The following is a 19458-nucleotide window of genomic DNA, read 5'->3' as shown; positions in this document are numbered from 1 at the left end:
CGCCGGGCTTCGCCTTCCTGCCGCTGTCCTTTCCCTCTGCAGTTCGGACTGTGACGTTGCGGGGGGGGGGGGGGAACCAAAAAAAAAAAAAAAAAAACCTCCAAAGTCGGGGCTCACGACTCCCCTGGATCTGACAGTCTGGTTAATGTCCGTCATTGGAAAGGACCACTGACCGGCGCCACCTTTTACTCCGCGGAGACCGCCTGCCATTCGCGCCCGGGGCGGCTGCGGGGAGCGGGCTCGCTCATGCTTTGCGGGCGGCGGGGAGGTGCGGGCTGCGGGCGGCGCGGGCGGCGGCGCGGGGAGCGGGGAGCCGGGAGCCGGGAGCCGGGAGCCGGGAGCCGGGAGCGGGGAGCGACGCCCGGGCTCCTTCCCTCCGCCAGGCTGTGTGCGGCGCGAGCTTGCACAGGCACCTACTGCTCACTGAGTGTCGTAAGCTGCTCACGATTGTGCGTCTTCCCGGAGCACCTCAGACATGGGCAGATTGAAAAGGGGTGGGCATAAAACCAACATTTTACCGAGCCACTAAAGTAATATATGTTCTTTGATGAAACGGAAAACGCTTTCAGCTTTTTTGTCCATATTTCAAAAAAAAAAAAAAAAAAAAAAAAAGGAGGGCGGCGGGGGGGGGGGGGGAAGGGGATGGAGATGTAGGCTAGCATCATCAACGACAAGATATTTCCAAGCAGGAAACTGAAAGATTCTGTTCTCTTCCCCCCCCCTCCCTTTCCTTTTGGGGACGTTCCCCCTTCCCCCTCTAAAGCTGTCTACGTGTAAGAGACACGTAGGAATCTGTAGAGAAATCAACATTTGGTCCTTTGCTTTAGAAAAGCAACTTGAGAGAAGATAGAGTAAAGCAATGATTGTGGGGGCTTGCCGAAGATTTTTTCCCCCCTTTTCCTCACAGCCACTGGAGTCCTGCAGTCAGCCAGCACTTTTTAGTGGTAGATGGGGAGATGGTTTCTCAACCCAGTGGGTTGGGAAAGCGATCCCGATTTGGTGGCATGAGACCCGGTGTGGCAGAAACGTATGCCTGTGTACAGGGAGTCTTGCCTGAGATCCTGCCGGGACTTGACCATTCCCACTAGATGTCTTTAAGGGTCCCAGGTGGATTAAAGAAAGATTCTGCTGTATGACACCCAGGAGGGGCTGACCCCAACATACTGCACATGGTGATTACAGCACCCTGCACTACGCTCTAGGACAATATGCAAGAGAATAAGCAGAGAAGGGGTTAAACTGTAATGAAGCCTACCCCCCTTCATACACCTAACCCTAATTAAACTTTGAGACTGTTACTAAATTGTGTCTTCTAAGTATGAAGAGAAGTCTTTGCCTGATTATCTCCATTCACAATCATCTATAGATGGGGTTCTGATAATGAGCTCTCTCTCTCTCTCTCTCTTGTTCCACCCAACCAGCTTGGAGAGGGTCTGTTTGGCTATTGGAACCTGTTGGTCATTTGTTAAAAAAAAAAAGAAAAAAGAAAAAAAGAAAGAAAGAAAGAAAGAAAGAAAGAAAGAAAGAAAGAAAGAAAGAAAGAAAAAAGAAAAAAAAAGGTCCTCAGAGATGGCAGAAGGAAATCCTTCTGGAAGTGAGTGTGGGCAAGCCTTGCTTCTTGACAGAGATGCCCAAGGAGGTGATAGGAGGAATCAGATGTGAATCTCTAGCTCCTCTCTTAATTCTCAACATTTCTGTCTCTCAGAATTGAAAGTAAGTGGGCGTTATCTACAGTGGTTCTCGCTTTGTTAAGAATGCGGTAGATTACCAAAGCTCTCAAGCTGGATTGACTTTGGACAAGTAACTGGGTTGGTCCTTAGCATCCAAGCTGAAGGCATGAGCCAGTGGAATCAAAGTCACCAAACACTGGTGGCACTTTTCAGGAAAAGTCATATGAACAGGGGCATGTATCATTACATTTTATATTCATCCAAGCTCTCCTCTGGTTATTTATCTCCGAGATGTATTATTTAATTGGAAGGAAAACAAATCTGAGATGTTCTAGACAGCACATGTCATATTAGGGGCTAGAAGAGACATTAGACAATCAAGCCCCTTAATTTTGCATATGATGAAACTGAGGCACAGAGACATCAGGCCTTTACCCAGGGTCTCACAGCTCATTACCCACAGATTTTTTTTTTTTCAGTCCCACACCAAAGCAGTGTTCTTCCCTTGCCATTCTGGATGGTTGCCTCTTTCTCACTCTAGACTCCTACCTGACTCTGGACTGGGCACCTGCAGTTTTCATCCTGGCACCTGCAAGGTGCTGCAGAACACTTTAACAGACAAACAATTTCACCATCAAGTGTTTTCACCTCTTGCCAACACAATTATTCCTGACAGCAGGCTGGCTGATTGAGCCATAAACTCTAAAGGGTGGTGGGGGAGGCGGGGGCAGGCAGGAGTAAACATTGGCCAACCATTCAGCAAGCACTGTGAGTATAAGCCACCCAATCCCCATGGCTGCTAGGAAGAAAATCCTCCTAATGCAGGCGGCTTGGCAAAGTGGTGATGAAGCCTGCCAAATGGGCAAGAAGAGGTCCCACTTTGGATGTCACTTGATTTGTAGAGCTGGTACAGAGAGGCAGAAAAGAGTTGAGTGTTGGCAAGGAGGAAAGAGAATAAAATTAAATTCACTGCATTTATATGTGAGTTTTCTTCTAAGTATGCTACTCAAAATGTAGAAGATGTGTCTAGGTTGTAATTAAGATATATATATATATATATATATATATATATATATATATATATATATATTGCTTTTCACATTATTATCCTGCAAATCATTTCATCTGGATGGTATCTTTAAACCTTTCCCACCTCTAATGTGGCAAGTTTGCATCTTTTCTACGCTTTTAAACCCCTTGGCAGAACTGTATACATTAACAGATTGAAATGAGCTTTATTGAAATTTAGCTATTCTAAGTCATCTAAGTTGCAGAATCCCAATTTATTATGTATTTAAAGCATACCAGCACTGATTAAATCAATGCAAATTAGGTTAAATAAGAACAACATGAATCAAGTGTTTCAGCAAAGTTGAGTTGAGAAACGACAACTTTTGAGTCACCACAGCAAGTTGAGATAGGCTGTTTTTCACGAGTTTTAATTTCATGCTTCTCAGGGTCCAACATACTAAAAAGTAGAAATGAAAAGAACTCACATAAAGTTTTCTCTCTTTTCTCATGTTTGATCTTTTATATCCCTTTACCTGTCTTGTGAGAGCATCTGATTCAGGTTGCAATATGGCTGTTGTGTATACTTGTGAACTAGTTTGTGAACCAAGAAGTGCAAGTGAAGAACATCCGAGATGAGCTGGTGTTCTGGGGATTGGCTTTCCATTAGTAGTCTTTGGTGGTATTCAAGGAAAGAAATTTCAGTGGTGATTTTAATGTTCTGTCATGGGCTGCACCAGCTTGGACCTTGATCTTTATGCTGTTGTCTTTAATTTTCAGTAGCAGTGAACCATGGCTTTCTTTAAAAGGAAACATTTAGATGAAGGGGAGAAGGGTGGGAGTCACAATTTCAGAAGGGGAGAATTAACTGTGTTGTTTCTGTGGGTATACAGTGTACAGCTGGCACGTTCCAGAATGCCTCTGAAGATGCATGTGGGGCCAAAGATGAGGGCCCTGAGGCTTCTCTCAGGAGTTCTACTTAGGAAAAACAAATTAAGGAGGGAGGTAATTTTTTTCTTATCAAATTTTGTCTTCCTCTTAAAACTAGGTGATAGTACAGATAGCATTGAGGAGGTACCTATCATGTTCAGTGCATGATGTGAGTATGGGATAAACCCAAGAAATGCAGTGACTCAGTGCTTTCCTCCAGGAACTTTTTTTTTCCTTTCAATTATAGATTTTTTTTTTTATTTTGCCCAATATAGCTAAAATATTACCATTTCAGCAGCCCGGGTGGCTCAGCGGTTTAGCGCCGCCTTCAGCCCAGGGCGTGATCCTGGAGACCGGGATCGAGTCCCACGTCGGGCTCCCTGCATGGAGCCTGCTTGTGTCTCCATGCCTGTGTCTCTGCCTCTCTCTTTGTGTGTCTCTCATAAATGAATAAATAAATAAATAAAAATATTTTAAAAAATTACCATTTCAAAATGTAATCAATTAAAAAATAATAATGAGGTATTTAATGTTTTTTGAAATCTGGTGTGGATTATTTTAAGTTATCTGACTTTGGGCCAGCCATATTTTAAGTACTCACAACCACATGTGGCTGGTGGCTCCCAATTGAGTCTGCACTTTCTCCAGGAACTTTAGGTAGGAAGGAGAAGCAGATGCTGAGGGACTTTGCCAGTAATATTTGTATATTGCACCATGCTTTAGAGTAAATGTCTCTAGAACATACAAATGAGAAGAACTGAGGAATCAAATGAGACCATGCTTAAAGACTTCACTGATGGAAGTAAAGCTTATGAAGGAAGGACTTTCTGGACTTAAGATATAGGTGCACTGACAGGAGGGATTGGGCATCATAAAGGCAAAAGTGCAAGTATGGGAACTCGAATGCTTCAGTCTTATGGAGTGGCTCAATTTCTTGGTAGAGGGGCAGAGAGGGTGTGTGGTGGGGAAGAAGGCAAACAAAAACAAGTGGAACCTCTGTGTTGGGAAGAGGAAGGAAGCTGGTAAACGACTTCCAATGCCATACTGAAAAGTTGAAGTTTGCTATATTCATTTAGTCTCCAAGATCCAACACCTTTGAGTAATCTTTGACTTTTGTAATAAATACCTGTCTTGGTTCAAGAGGCCTGTTCTGTTATGTAGAGTCCTCTGCACGTTCCCTCTTCACTGCCAGATGTTCTGATCATGTCCTATTATACCTAACTGCTATATCCTCTCTCAATCTCTGCCTAACTTCATTCTAGCCATCCTTCAAGGTTGACGTGACATTTCTTCTATGAGTTCTTAACAGATTCCCATGTGAAGTGATCTTTAATTCTTCTGAACTCCATTAGCAGCTTGTCTTTACCAATCCTATGCTGGGTCCTGTTCCCTCTATAGGAATGTGGCAGTAATTTCTAACTATAGCATTTTAGAACCGAATGGGACATTAAAGATCTTGAAGATCATACTAAAAAAAAAAAAAAAAAGATTTTGCTTGGAGTCCCTGCTTTGCCACTTTCTACTCGTTTGATCCTATACACGTCACTCCATTATCAGTGAAATAGGATGAAAGATGACTATTTCAAAGAAGTCTTGGGAAAATTTAGTGAGATCATGTATATTAGTGTCTTGCAGCTCAAAAGTGAAAGCCTGGGACTCACAACCTTGGAGCATGTTAGATGGATAGAATCAGGTGTCTTCCTAGGCCCACTGAATTACATCTGTGTTTTACCATTAGCTATAGGTTAAAATTAAATTTTGAGAAACAGTCTGTTGAAGCACTCACAAATTCTAGCCTGAAAAAGGAACCCAGGGATCACCAATTCTCTAGTTTTATAACTGCAGAATTAAAGGGTCAGCAATGCTAACTGATTTCCTATGACTGTTGGTACAATTTGGACAAAAATCCCTTTTTCAATCTTGTTCTCTTTCCTATTAAATTTCAAATCCATAGAATATGAAGTCTGTGTCTATTATACCTAGCACTCAGTAGGTTCTTAAGAAGGTTTGGTGTTATCATTGGTACAGTGAGAAGTATTGAACACTTGTATGCACTAGCTTTAGGCATCTTGCAGCCTACTCAACTCCTTAGTTTTCCTTTTACTGCCAATCTGCATGTATTTCTCGTGGACATTTTAGTTTTACCTTTTTATTATAGAAAAATGAAAATCGAAAAAAAATTCACAAGGAAAACTAAAAATTGAAATGAAGATTGTCACCTAAATTTCAATACCCAGAAATAAACTATTAAGTTTTGGATATGTAATCTTTTAGAATTTGCCTATTTCATACATATTTCCTAATCATCTGGTAACATTGCACATACTCCTTTGTAACCGCTTTTTTCTTGTGATATTTTTCCACATCAAGAATGCGTATCAAGGGGATCCCTGGGTGGCTCAGCAGTTTAGTGCCTGCCTTTGGCCCAGGGCGTGATCCTGGAGTCCCAGGATCGAGTCCCACGTTAGGCTCCCTGCATGGAGCCTGCTTCTCCCTCTGCCTGTGTCTCTGCCTCTCTCTCTCGATCTATGTCTATCATGAATAAAAAAATAAACAAATCTTTAAAAAAATGCATATCAATAGGAACATCTTCAATAGCTATAAGACATTATATTTTATTTATGTTATCCATATCCTCTTGTTTATCAGTTACTTGTTTTTGTTTTTTAGCTATCATCACATGGCCCTGATGAATATTCTCATGCATATACTGCTATAGATTGAATGTTTGTATTGCCCTAAAATTCATATGTTGAAATTGAATCCCAGATGTAATGCTATTTGGAGGTAGGGCCTGTGGGAAGAGATTAGATCATGAGAGTGGAGCCCTCATGAATGGGATTCATGTGCCCTGATCAGAGAGACCCCAGAGAGCTCTCTGGCCTCTTGTGCTGCGTGAGGATAGCAAGAAGGTTATCTATGAACTAGGAAGCAGGCTGTCCCAGAAAACGAATCTGCACGCATCTTGATTTTAGACTTCCAAACCTCCAAACGGTGAGAAATAAATATTCATTATTTAAGCCACACGGTCTACAATAGTTTGTTATATCAACAGCCTGAATAGACTAAGACATATTCCTTTGCTTGTTTGGGCAACAGTGTCCTTAAATTTTAATTCTAAAATTGGTGTTTGAAGAGTGGGGACTTTTAAAAGACTTCCCATACATAATGCCAAATTGTCTTCCTCAAAAGTTGTACACATTTCATCCTCAATAGCTCTTTTTTTTAAAGATTTTATCTATTTACTCATGAGAGACACACACAGAGAGGCAGAAACATTGGGAGAGAGAGAAGCAGGCTCCCCATAGGAAGCCTGATGTGGGACTTAATCCCAGGACCCCAGGATCATGACCTGAGCCAAAGGCAGATGCTCAACCACTGAGCCACGCAGGTGCCCCTCATCCTCAATAGCTCTTTTGCTGCTTCCTCTTCTCCTTGAGAAACTTCACCATGCCACAAACAGAAACGTTTTTTGGTCCCCTCTTCTTCATCTGGCTCATCTGGCATGGACTGAGATCCCTATCTGAATTTGTTTTTCCTGCTTTGGAACTATCCTTCCTCCCCATTTTCGTTTCTTCACTCCTTCCTGTGGAGTCTATTCCCTCTTCAGATGGAGGGTTGGGTTTTGGGGGCCTCAGTGTTCTTTTGGGAGTTCATGAGCATTTCATTCTTAAAGCTTATTAAGTAGCTGGCCAGCTAAATTATTTTCATAAAGGTGTTAATGTCTGAAAATAGTTTACTGCAGTGTTACTTAAAATGCTCTGTTGGGATAAGAATGTTTAAATATATTTTTGAAATGCACCAGACTGTGCTCTGTTCTGTGAAATTCAGAATACACTCTTTATTTCAATCACAAGAAATCTTGTTTTTCTTGGTTTCACCCAATTATTTAGGACACCTATTAACACCAGATGAATGTGCCAGGACAGCTTTGGAAACATCTATTTAATTGCAGGCCACAGGAACATCTGACTTTAACTTGGCTCTCACCGTACCAAAGAATGATTCTCAGGTTTAAATTTCAAGCCCTATAGTAGGACACTGGTGCAAGAACTTGTTTTTTTCAGGCCTCAAGAATTTATGAAGGTAGCTGGACAACACAGTTCTTCTGTTTGGTATTAGCATGCCTTACCTTCTCATCCTAGCCACAAATAATGAAACCAATTTAATTCTGTAGTGGCTTCTGTCTCTGATACATCTTGACATTTAATTATCTTCTTTTATAGAATTTTCCAGATGTTGCTAATTTTGTTCTTACAGATAAAGTGAAACTTCCTAAGAACAGACTTGTTATGTTCCTGCTTTTAGTACTCTCTAATATCTACTTCCAAAGGTACAGAAGAAGATCAGATTTGAGAAACCATATATAAAGAGCAGAGAGAAAAAAGAAAAAGCAGAGAAATAGCCACATAGCACTGGTACATGTGCACACTCTCTTCTGAATGTAGTCTGGCACAGTTCTGGGTTCGTAGAGATTCTTGGTGAATAGAGTTTATTAACTGGTTCAAATTCTTGCTTAATCAATAGCCAGTGAAATCTGAGCTTCATATAAATAGCCTCTGTAGTACACTGACATCTAAGTGCAAAATATTAACCCAAGTTTTGGAGTTGAATTCACACAGATTAATGCCATTTATACAAGGCATCCTTACAAAGATCTATTTTGTGTAGGAAATCCCCTGCCATCCCTAAGCAATGAGCTTTCTGAAGTAAATTTACCTGCCCAGTTGGATGCATTTATGTCTTTATTCAAATCATCTCCCATTCTCTGGAACTAATTCTTAATCTCCCGCAGACACCTTGAGAATGCCTTTTAATTATTTAACATAAATGTCTATTGCTGTTCTTATTTGCTCTTCTTAGTTTAAGTCAAATGTAGGTTTAGTGGAGGAGATGCAAAATTTGATAAAATGTAGTCCCTGCTTCTAGTATTCTCAAATCTGAAGTGCAGGTGATGGGTAGGGAAGCAATATGATTTATGCTGTGGCAGAGATGTAAACAAGAGCTGTGGTTAGAGAGATTTCTCCAGCTAGTTGAGCAAAACCAGCCAGAGAAGCTGAGAGAAAAGGAGGAGGAGCTGACTAGATCAAAGGGTTGGTAGGCAAAATATGTAAAAAAAAAACACAAAGACTTCTAAGATGCATTGGGTATCTGGAGCACAGGTATGAGGAGAGATGAGACTAGAGTGTTAGCTTAGAGCCTGACTGGGAAGTCTTTCAGCCTGGATTATGATTTCCAGAATGTGGATACAATAAGTGATGGCCTTAAACATGAAGGACAGGGTTACAGAATACTGGAAGGAAGGAGAACAGTGGGGAGGCTATCACATCTGCCCAAGTGAGATATTGTCAGCCCAAGTGTGACTTCTTCTATTAATATTAGAGATGGATGGGGCAGGCCAGGTACAGTAATAATTTTGTAGTGGGATTGATGATCGTGTAAGTGGTAGTTTTTCAGAGAATTAATTTAAGATGATTTCAATAGAAAGGGTTAATCTAGGGTAAATGGAAAGCAAGGAAGACTAAGATGTGGAAGCAAACTAACATTTGGAGCTAAGAGTAAGGAGTTGAAAATAGAAACAGAGGTTACAGCTGGACGTAGAGATTATGGCATCTCTGGACAGTGCATGGTGGTTATAGTGGTGGTGGTAGGTGCAAATCCCCAAGGAGAGAAAGATTAGCCTACAGCTGGTGCACAATCAGAAGTCTCTGCAATCTAGTAAGACAATGTGGAGGTGGGAAATAGTTGAATGACAGGGAATGGCAGGGCCTCAGCTACCTGCAAAGTGCATGTTTTACTTAAAGGGTATCAAATTCCAATTTTTTTTAAGATTTTATTTATCTGTTCATGAAAGATACAGAGAGAGAGGCAGAGACATAGGCAGAGGGTGAAGCAGCCCCATGCAGGGAGCCTGATGTGGGACTGGATCCTGGGACTCCAGGATCATGCCGAGCTGAAGGCAGACACGCAACTGCTGAGCCACCTAGGAGTCCCTCAAATTCCAATTTTTAAAAATCAGATTATATTAGTAAGGAAGTGGTATTGCAGACAGTATTCAGCTTGTGGAATACCAGTTCACAAAGCTTCTTTTAAAATAATGTTCTCGACATAAAAGAATGAAAGGAGTGGGAGAGGTAGAAATTGCCTCAAAGGAAGGATAGTTTAAAAAATTGAGAAACACTGTATAGTCCATAGTGAGCAGCCTTTAATATATAGGCATGGCCATGACACTGTCATTAATATGTATTTCACGTGGCTGTGAAAAAGAAAAAAATATGGCTGACATTGACAGGTTTTGAGAGGAGCCCAGATGGTCAAGGATTACTGACGCTAGGGGAGAGTGCCCAACAATGAGGAAACCTGCAAAGGAAAAGTGCAGCAGTGGTGCTGTCTGTCTAGGGACTGTGTCAATGACTGGCCAGCGTTGAGTGTGTCCTTCTCCCAAGAGAGTTTGTCACTGGCATCTCACATCAGTCTAAGATTGTTCCGTTGCGGGTGGACCTTGTATTACCTTCTCAAACATGAAACAGGATGATGGCTGGAGATCATGTCCCTTCCGAATGCCATCCTATATATTTGCATTTTAGCAGATGAATCTGAGACATTGAATCACTTACTGAAAAAACTTTTGAAATTTCTGATGCTATGTTAGGCTGAAAATTATTCTGCCATTTATAAGCAATGTGACCAGAAAGAAGTGACTTCACTTCTAAGTAGAACTATTTAACATAGTAAAATAAAAGGGGCGCCTGGGTAGCTCAGTTGGGTAAGCATCTGCCTTGGGCTTAGGTCCTGAGATCCCAGGATGGGACTGATCTGATCCCTGCATAAGGCTTCCTGCAGAGCAGGAAGCCTGCTTCTCTTTCTCTCTTTGCCTCTGCCTGCGGCTCCCCCTGCTTGTGCTCTCTCTCTCTCCCCCTCTCTTTCTGTCAGATAATAAATAAATAAATAAATAAATAAATAAATAAATAAATAAATAAATAATAAGATCCTTTCAAAAATGTTTTAAAAAATAGTAAAATAAAAAATAATAATTGAGTTATAAAAATAGAGTAGTACAAACACTATTGCAATAACTAATTATCTCAATTTCTATTATATAAGGCCAAAGTTATATCACATAGATTGAAGATAAGAAGGAAAAAGAAGGGATCCCTGGGTGGCGCAGCAGTTTGGCGCCTGCCTTTGGCCCGGGGCGCGATCCTGGAGACCCGGGATCAAATCCCACATCAGGCTCCCGGTGCATGGAGCCTGCTTCTCCCTCTGCCTATGTCTCTGCATCTCTCTCTCTCTCTGTAACTATCATAAATAAATTTAAAAAAAAAAAAAAAAAAAAAAAAAAAAAAAAAAGAAGGAAAAAGAATCTCAAGCACAATGATATCGTGCATCTCTAACTTAAACTCTTACTGCTCCTTCTTTAAGTACCTGTTCCTGCTTCAGGGGCTACATAAAAACAGAATTAGTAAACAAAAAGCTTGGTGGTTAAACCAGCAATTATTTTACTTAGTCCCTGGTTCTGTGTGTTGCTTGCAGAGATCTGTATGGGACAGCTTGACTGTGCTCACTCACATGTCTGTGATCAGATGGAGAATTAGCTGGAGACTAGATAATCTAGGATGGCTTCATTCACAGGGACAGAGATTGGCAGGCTGTTGGCTGGGGCCCCACTGACTCACTCACTCACTGTAGCCAAGGTCCTCTCAGTTCTCTTCCACATGGCCTTTCATCCCCCAGTAGGCTAGCTCAGGGACAGTTATGTGGTGACTACAGGATTCCAAGAAGGGCAAGAAAGAGCAAGGCCCAGGATGCAAGTATGTTTCAGGGTCCGGAGTACTAACCATTATGCCGTGAGACCCACATCCTCAAGTCTTGCCTTCTGGTAAATTGCTGTTGTCTGCTGGCTAAAGTGATTCACATGGCCAACCTAACTCAAAGAATGAAAGAATAGGCTCCATTTCTGGATAGGAAGGGAAGAACTTATGGTTGTTTTTACAGGTTAAATAAAGTATCAGTGGATTAATGCTACTATATCTGTAAGTACTAAATGCTCTAAAGCGATTTTCATTTCTCAAACCATATGGCCTAAATGCTATGGTCCGTAAACACCAAGGACCAGAAGCATAGGCATCACGTAGAACTTGTTAGAAATGCAGAATCGCAGGTACTATCTTAGGTATGCTGAATCAGAATCTACAATTTTGCTAGATTCCCAGGTGAATCGTAAGTCTGATAGGGTTTTAGAAGCATGGTATCTTTTCACTTTACCTCATAATTCCCTTTGCTAGTTGCTATGTTCTCCTGTTGAGTGATAGATCTTTGATTTTTAAAGGTGCCAGAACTGTTTCCTTCTGCACGATTGAAACAGAACAAACATAGGTTTAAACAGTAAAACAGGTTGCTTCACAGCATGAATAGCTAGAGAGAGAGAGGGTATAACATTTTTCCGCTCAATTGTCCTTTGCCTATAAAAATAGAAATTTAAAATTAAAATAACAGTACATAAATATTAAAGAATATTGTATTTAGCTAGGAAGCATGATTTAGATGTTAGAATAATTTTCAAAACTAGAAACTGGTAGACACATACTTACTTAAACCAATCTTTTACGTTCCTAAAGAATTGCTAATTGGACCTTGGTTTTCTAAAGGTTGGAAGACTGACCTTCCAATTTTTAGGCCGCAAGTTAAATATCTGTAGAATGTGCGTGAGTCCTTAGGTACTCTTTAGTTCTTTATACAAGTAACGAGGCCAGCAGAATTATTAAGCATCTAGCATGTGCAGATCACTAGTCTAAACTTACATGAAATACAAGTATACTATAGCTTATGGGATTCTGTTCACTCCAGCCCCAGAAGTGAGGGGGAATAGTAGGGAGGAGAGCTTTCAACAATAAAAGTTTATTTTACCAGGCTGACAACAAACAAGGAACATCTCAAAGACTTCTAGCTTCTCAACTTTTGACTTTCTTTTAAGAGAGAGAACGTGGTTGCAACTTCCAGTGCCTTCCTGTCATTTGTTTTCACCTCAAGACTGGGGGGAAGAAAAGGAAGAGGAGGAAAGCAACAGTTAAAAGACATTTTGCATTAAAAGCATAATGCTGTCATTCTGTGTGAAATTTACTTTAAGTATTCTCTTTTTGGAATGGGATAACTTTGTCTTTGAAGCTATAATTAATGCTGTCTTAAATATATGTGCTTTGGGGTCCTGTTCTCATCGATCAGTTAGTCCATCAGTCACTAGTTAAATATCTCTTGAGCACTTAACCTGTAGGCATGTTTTAGGTAAGGGGCTACAGTGCTGAATGACTGAATAACCTGGAAAGCAAACAGATAAATCAGATCATTTTTAGGTACTAATATGCTAGGGAAAGTTAAAATGGAACCAGGTGGAAGAGAGAAATTGAGGGAAAGGGGCCTACTATTGTCTGAGGTTAGGCAAGGCTGCCTTAAGGAGGTGATATTTGAGTTGAAACCTGAATGATAGCAGTCATCCCTTTAAAATTCCATGAGATATGCATTCCAAGTAGTGGGAACAAGTGCTAAGATCCTAAGGCCAAAGCAAGCCTACTTTCAACGGATTGTAAATGGCTAGTACGCCATGTTGGGTAAGATGAGGTTGAAAATAAGAGGAGGATTTTGAACATAAACTATGCTTTCTTCAGAGGTCAATGTACTTTTTATAAATTTGCACAAGTGTTCAAAAGCATCCTCATAAGCTGCAGCAAACCTTATAGAGTGACAATTCTATCTCAGTCGCTAAAGTAAAGCACGTTAATATATTAATTCCGTTCATTTGTTAAAGTTCTCTAGGATGGTACCATTTTCCCAAAGTACATGAGGAAATCCAGGTACAGAATGCTTAAGCCACTAACTTTAACACAGCTGGTATTGGTAATCAGTGATTTTTCTATATTCTCTAGACTCTGTTGGGGCAACTATAAATTTAGGAGCTGGATGTCATTCAGCATTTTGACTCTGTAAACACCAAACTTGAGTTTTGGTTTTTTGTTTTGTTTTGTTTTGTTTTGTTTTAAGATTTTATTTATTCATTTATGAGAGAGAGAGAGAGAGAGAGAGAGAGAGAGAGAGAGAGAGAGAGAGATTGAGAGGCAGAGACATAGGCAGCGGGAGACGCAGGCTCAGATGTGGGACTCCATCCCGGGACTCCAGGATCACGCCCTGGGGCAAAGGCAGGCACTAAACCACTGAACCACCCAGGGATCCCCCAAACTTGAGTTTTCTACAGTCTTCTTTTCCCCCAGTGTTCATCCATAGTAGACCCAGCAGAGAGAAGATGGGACAACTTAAACTTTCCTCCTGGATTCCCACTCCTCCAGTTCCATTCCTTCCATCTGTTGCTGTTTGCATAGAAAAAGAACAGAACAGAGTACCAACGACCACACACATTCAGAAATCTCATTTTGTATGTGGGAGTCTGGATTCATTAACAAGTTCCTCAAACTCTCCCTGCATTTACAACACCAATCTAAACATAACCCAGTGAAGTCATGGGAATAGGCAGTGATCAGCTGCATTTTGCTGAGATGTCAATGTTCAAATACATCATCAGCTACGTCCTAGTAAATGGCTTCTGCTTCAAACAGGTTGTATTTTTAACAGCCTCTAAGTAAATAGTATTCATTTCAATATTCTCTAGCCTCCACATTGTCCTTCTGATTCTGACCCCTATTAAATGCCACTTCTTTACAAGGGCTTTCGTTCTCTAGACTGTTCATTTAGCCTTCCACAAATCCATATAGTCACCCATCCATTCAAAAACCATATAGTGGATACTTACTCTGTTTCATTACTTGTACTAAGAGCTAGGGCATATACAATGTTTAAGATAGTATCCCATTCTTCAGAGAGTCTATTCAATAGTGGGGAATCACACTCCCAGAAGTCCATATTAATCCATTCCTTCTTTGAACTCTTTCTCTTCTAAAAATTAAGTGTTAAATACTGTCTTAAATTGCTCTCTATTTCTGAACTTCCTTCCCCCACTTCCCCCCATCTCCCCCATCTGCCAGGTTGAAATTTCTCAAGAGAAAAATCCAAATCATATTTCTGGTATAGTGGAGTGACCTCAACATAGAGTTGGAATATCGATGTTTAAATTCTGGTTTTGCCACTTACTAGCTCTATGATAGTTTTGGATACCTTCCTTCTTTATACAGAGAATGGAAGTTGGATGGGAGGATTTCTAAGATCCCTTTCAATTTTGACATTCATGAATATGTGAATTCTGAAGTACCTAACAAAGGCTGGAAAGTGAAGGGGACCCTCACTATAAAAGTGCTTGAGAACTTGGGTGGTTTTCTACCTGTAATGTAAATTTGCTACTAGCATATAGAATGAAACAGAGTAAATATAAAAACAGTTTAAAAAATAAGATTGGATCTTTCTTGTGAAGCTAGGCATTTGGATAGTATCTTTAGCTAGGCAGGGATTCTTCCCCAGCCCTTAGAGCAATGCAGACAGGAGCTATAACCTCATGCTAAGCTAACTCCCTATTTTTATCTTTACTGAGTTGCTGATTTTACACTAGACATTCAACACTGGCAATATCAGAATGGTGCTAGAAGAGATTTTCATGTATGTTTGGTTGAACAATTCATAGCTGGCGATTAAGGCAGGCAGGTTGTTAGGGTTTCAGCCCTGTGCTTTGGGCGCTGCCGTCAAAGGAAGAATCCTATCCATTATCAAACTATCACAGATGGAAGCCTAGCTTGGTTGCATCCCTCTCTACTCAAATAGTCCCCTTGAGTTTCTTTGGCCATCCATATGCATAGGTTAACTATATTCAGATAGTAAATACCTGTAGATACTCATTTTAAAAAGAATTAATTCTCTAAAAAAACTTAGATTCATCTATTTGATTTCAGTATGCCTACAAATTAGGGAATATTGTTTAATGGAATCAACTACTTCCTTTCAGTATGATTGCTTAACAAAGGCTGATGGATACCAACCAGGATTTTTGTTGTACAAAACTAAGTAGTTGTTTGACAAAATGAAATTGGCCTGTTGCCTAACTAGCTACATCTCTTCAAACCTAAACAAAGTTTGTTTCATTACATAATGTGGTGAATAGTACATCTCTCCTATAGTTGTTGTGAAGATTGCAAAGGCTTCAGAAATCTTTTTGAAATCCAGGTATACCTACCACTTAGGATATTATTCAACCACTATGGAAAGGAGAGTACTGTTTACTTTGATGGTTTTGCTCTTTCAGATTCCCTGAGGGCTGAAAAAGAAAAGCAATACTGTTTAACTTTGGTGATGTAGACATAGTAAGACTTTATCTGGGTCTCCAGTTCCAGAATTCTTTCTACTCTGATGCCATTGCCACATAGAATACCGTTCCAGCTGTCATAAGAATTCTTGATTTATAAAGTAAACTAAATGGCATTTACCACCCACCTAACTTAAGCGGTGTCAAGAGGGCTAAAAAGAGACACATTCAAAAGCTCTCCAGAAATATTTGATGTTCTATATGAAGACAGTAACAACCCATAAACCGAGGCTCTTCTGCAAGCAAGGAGAGTATCTTCTTGTAGCCTGCTGGTAGGAAATGAGGCAAGGTTTTCCACCCAACTATTTCAGGAGCAGACAAGGGAAGATTGCATGTTATAAAGTAATAATCAGAATGTCAGGGAATAGTTTTGCTCTGATTCTGAGATTCAGCTACTGCCTTAATCTTGGGAATTTTTTCATCCATTTAGTAATTTTAAACAACTTAAGGATAAATGTAAAGTTAATTATCAAGACCTAAGTTTCTCCATCTATAAAATGGGATCTATATCTATGAAATGTTCTTGCTTTATAGAACAACTTTTAAAAAATAAACAACTTTTAAAAAATAAACATAGGACAACTTTTAAAAACCAAACATACAGTAGGTTTTCATGTTGCATTCTACAACTGTGGGATATTTTCATTATCATTGCCATTTTCGTAGGTCTTCTAACACAGTAGACCTACATTTAGCATTGTCGTTTACTTTTCTCTTTGTCCAAGTAGCTACATTTTCCAGCAAAGTGGGGGTCAGTATTCAAAGAAAGCTATGTTTTCCTAGCCGTTTCTCTCCTTTGGCTCCAGAAGCCCTTGTACCTACCTCTAGGATTGAACCAGGGTTTGCCTTCTCTGATTTATGAGGCAGGCAGCCACTTGTCTCCAGAGTGGTTAATTAAGGAATAAACAGAATATTTGAAATCATTCCCAGGTGATTGCCATGTAGAGATATAGTTCTTACTTTTATTCTTTATTATTATTTTACTATTTATCATGTGTGGTTTGAAGAGGGGTAATGAAGAAATTACTTGATAAGACTTATTAATTATTAATATTAAATTTAATTACCTATGCCTTGCAACTTTTATATCATTAATTTTGTGCATTTTAAAGTAAATTACAGATCTTGTAACATTTTACTCCTAAATATTTAGAGATAAATTTCTAAATTTCTTTTTATTAAAGTATAGTTGACATACAACGTTATATTAGTTTCAGGTGTACGATGTGGTGATCCAACAATTCTATACATTATTCAGTGTTCACTATGATAAGTGTACCATCTGTCACCATAGAGTTATTACAACATTGTTGACTCTACTCCTTATGCTGTACTCTGTATCACTGTGACTTATTTATTTTGTAACCGAAGTCTGTACCTCTTAATCCCATTTGCTTATTTTGCCCATTTCCCCCACCCTCCCATCCTCTGGTAACCACCAGTTTGTGCCCTGTAAAAAAATACTATTTTGTTTATATAATCACAATACCATTATCACACGTTGGCAGATTATGGATATTACTTAATATTGTCTAGTACACAGTCCATATTCAGTTGTCTCTCATTATCTATCCCTCGATTTTTTTTTCTTTTTCTTTTTCTTCTTTTGGAGTGAATTTGTTTGCATTGGGATCCAAACCATGTCTCCACATTTCATTTCATTAGGGAAGTGATATCTTCAAGGAGACAGAGGCAGAGAATAACTCCCAGGATTCCCTAAGCATCTGTGGCCACCAGAGTATGCCAACATCAGCCAGCATTCATTCACTCACTGAAGTATTTGTTTTATGTGTTAGACACTAGAGAAAGTATAAAGATAAGTGTGACATGCTCACATAGAAAAATGACTAAAAAGAATATTTAAAAAGCCCATAGACCGAGATAATATGGAAAAAATTTGAAAACCTACCAAGTAAATAGTTCCCATGGTTAGAGTACAACGGAAGGTCTCCTGGAGAAACAAGAAAACTTGACTTTAATTGAGAAGGTTTTGTAGTTCCACATAGGGGTTGGGAAAAGATGGTACAATGGAAAACATATCATGATGCGTTTTCAGATGGTACAAGGGAAAACATATCATGATGGGTTTTCTCCTGGAGAAACAAGAAAACTTGACTTTAATTGAGAAGGTTTTGTAGTTCCACATAGGGGTTGGGAAAAGATGGTACAATGGAAAACATATCATGATGGGTTTTCAGGAGGGACTGCTGGTGATGAGGTCCTGGCCTCAGACTGACTGGTGGGAAAAAAAATTCTCCCAGGGGATTATTCATTGGGCAAAGTACAGATGCTTGAGAAAATGTACATAGAAATTCGGTGAAAGAAGTGCGTTAGAACCAAACAGTGATTTGTTTTGTGTATGTTATGTCTTTGAATGGCATAATATATGAATGGCATATTTTAAGATAATTTGTGACATATAATGAATTCATAAAATGTGTGCAACTATAACCAAGGATAACGGGAATATATCTTCTTTAAGGCATATAATAGTGGGCTTTAAAAAATAAGTCTTTTCTAATATTTAAAAAGGCAATATATTCTAAATTCTGTTAATTGTGGCAAGGTTTCGGGGTTTTTTGTTTGTTTTGTTTTTAAAGATTTTATTTATTTATTCATGAGAGACAGAGAGAGAGGCAGAGACATAGGCAGAGGGAGAAGCAGGCTCCCTGCAGGGAGCCCAATGTAGGACTTGATCCTGGGACTCTAGGATCACACCCTGGGTGGAAGGCAGGCGCTCAACGGCTGAGCCACCCAGGCATCCCCAAGGTTTCGTTTTTTGTGAACATGTGTAGTATACTCACAGGTTCTGATGAGTAATAAAATGCTAAATCATCAGTGGTGGGAAATATTAATAATGTAAGCCTAGTGTTTGTGACTATATTTAATCAATACTTTTTTCCTGCTAACGTTTTTTGGGGCTGTCTCTGGCATGGTAGGTAATCTATACTCTATGAAAAACTGTAACCCTTTTGAAGATGCTCTGTATTCTTTCTTTTTATTTTTTTTTTAAAAAGGCACAATAGGCTTCAGAGAAGAGTGAATATTCCTCTTGCTTACGAAGCAATAACAGAACAAAAACATGATTTTATATATGGTATTTTTTTAAGATGATATTCGAGGCATTCTTGGTACGTATAGAGTTTCATAGAGCTACTTCATCAGAACAGTTAGCTTATTTGTCTTTTTTACTTTCTAGAGGCCAAATTAATTACCATTTGATAAGCATGCTTAATTCTCTTCTTTCGACCACCAGGCTTTATGGGTTTTTTTTGTTTGTTTAGTTGGTTGGTTGGTTTGGTTTGGTTTGGTTTTTTAAGTCACAGCCTCTAAGTGAAACTCCGTGTAGGTCCTTGTCAGTAAAACGCCCAGTGCCTAAAATGAAGCAATGCAGCGGCTTTCCTGAGCCCCGCATCTTATGCGGCGTAAAATCGGACCCATGAATGGGCACGTGCGTGTTCTGAAACTGGAGAGAGCTTGTGCCTCCTGCAGCGCACACTCTGCACGTAGCCTCTTCCCTGAAAGCCAGTGAACCTCTTTGCCGTTGTCATAGTA

General features: G+C 39.8%; 1 protein-coding gene across 1 annotated transcript in view; it reads left to right on the top strand.

Moving 5' to 3' along the window:
* Positions 1-19458, top strand: part of CTNNA2 (catenin alpha 2) — a 1089255-nt gene that overhangs the window by 732866 nt on the left and 336931 nt on the right. The gene's annotated exons all lie outside the window — the stretch shown is intronic.

Source organism: Nyctereutes procyonoides, unplaced genomic scaffold (genome assembly GCF_905146905.1).
Source record: "Nyctereutes procyonoides isolate TBG_1078 unplaced genomic scaffold, NYPRO_anot_genome, whole genome shotgun sequence".
NCBI lineage: Eukaryota > Metazoa > Chordata > Mammalia > Carnivora > Canidae > Nyctereutes > Nyctereutes procyonoides.
Note: the sequence above shows the minus strand (reverse complement) of the source record. Positions and strands in the feature narration are given on the sequence as shown.